Consider the following 1,784-nt stretch of genomic DNA (forward strand, 5'->3'; position numbering starts at 1 on the left):
TCAAAGCAAGAATCCTGAGTTGCAAGCTATTAGGGATTGGAAACATCTTTAAGTACATGGCATAGGAATCAAGATGCCCTATAAAAACAACACCAAGAATTTGGATGAAGTTGATCATTACAAATATCTGGGCATCCTTCAGAATGACAATATCAAGTGCAGTAAAATCAAAAGAAAATTAGAAGTGAATACATCATAAGAGTGAAGATCTTGGCCCTTTTATGACTTATGGCAGTGATGGCGAACCTTTTAGAGACTGAGTGCCCAAACTGCAACCCAAAAGTGCCGGGTGGGTGTGGCCCATTGGATGGGTGTGGCCCATTGGGTGGGCATGACCCATTGGGTGGGCGTGGCTGCAGTGGTAACGGAAGACTGGGTGGGACTAAAAAGTTCAATCAATTCCAACTTTGCAAGATCTTTTTTTTCCCGCGAGAAGTTGAAATTGACTGGGGCGACGGCGCGCGTGCCCACAGAGAGGGCTCTGAGTGCCGCCTCTGGCACCCGTGCCATAGGTTCACCACCACTGACTTATGGACTTCAACTCCCAGAATTCCTCAGCCAGGCATGCTGGCTGAGGAATTCTGGGAGTTGAAGTCCACAAGTCATAAAAGGGCCAAGTTTGAAGACCCCTGGTGAAGATCTTAATATCCTAACTCAGTGGAGAAAATACCAGCAAGACAATTAACACTTGGGCAATTCCAGTCGTTAGACACATAACTGCAATAGTAGCCTGGATTCAAGCAGAACTCAAACCCCTGGATAGGAAGCCAGAAAAATTGGCAGTGATAAATCATGCCCTTCATCCACACACCAATGTTGACAGACTCTATTAACCAAGGAAAATATGTGAGCATGGTGTTATTTCCATAGAACATCTTGATTTCTTCACCACTTTTCTCCTGTAAGGGTGGCTCGTTTGTCAAGTGCAAAGTCCATGGGAGTATCTTGGCTGTATATAAGGACAGTGTTGAGCAATGATTCTATTTCAAATGGCGTTTTCCCATACAACTTCAGATCATCCACATAAAGGAGGCAGGATAGCCTGGTAGATGTTTTTGATGTTTGATAAGGCATGGCCTGAATTATTTAGCAGTGTTGATAGAGGAATCAGTGCAAAGACAAACAGGAGCGGTGATAAGTTTCCTTGAAAGATAGAACATAGATTCCTGTCTTGATATTAACTTCTCCTAGTCTGTCACTATTGACCAACAATTGCCTCTTCGTAGTGTCATTAATCATGGCAAAACATTTCTGACTTCTGTTATTTCTAGGCATGTGATTATCCAATCACGTGGCAGAGAGTTGAATGCCTTTTTGTAGTCAATCCATGCTACATTCAAGTTGGTCTTCTTTCTCTTGCAGTTTTCCAAAATCTTGTCAAATAGGGGTTGGTTTTTTGTTCCTCTGCTGTTTCAGCGGTTTCCTTTCTGCTCAGGTGGAAAGCTTGTTTTCAACTAGATCAGTGATGGCGAACCTTTTAGAGACCGAATGCCCAAAAACTGGCCCCGCCCCTGCTCCGCCCCCCATCCCCTGCCCCACCTGCCCGCAGGGCCATTCACCGCCTCCAGGGCCTGCCGCAGATCATCCAGACAGCCCAGCAGCACTATGGCGGTCACGCCCTCTGCCCGCGCCCTGCAGCATCAACTGTGCATGATGGGATATGAGGGCAGAGTCTTGTCTACGCTGCCTGGCTGCCATGTCCTTGGCTGCGCTGCTCCACGTGGGCCACGCTCAGGGGCAACTCTCCTTCAGGGGGGCTGCTGGAGAGGAGGGGGTCACGGGGG

This window comes from Protobothrops mucrosquamatus, unplaced genomic scaffold, assembly GCF_001527695.2.
Source record: "Protobothrops mucrosquamatus isolate PMUCROS unplaced genomic scaffold, P.Mucros_1.0 scaffold691, whole genome shotgun sequence".
Taxonomy (NCBI): domain Eukaryota; kingdom Metazoa; phylum Chordata; class Lepidosauria; order Squamata; family Viperidae; genus Protobothrops; species Protobothrops mucrosquamatus.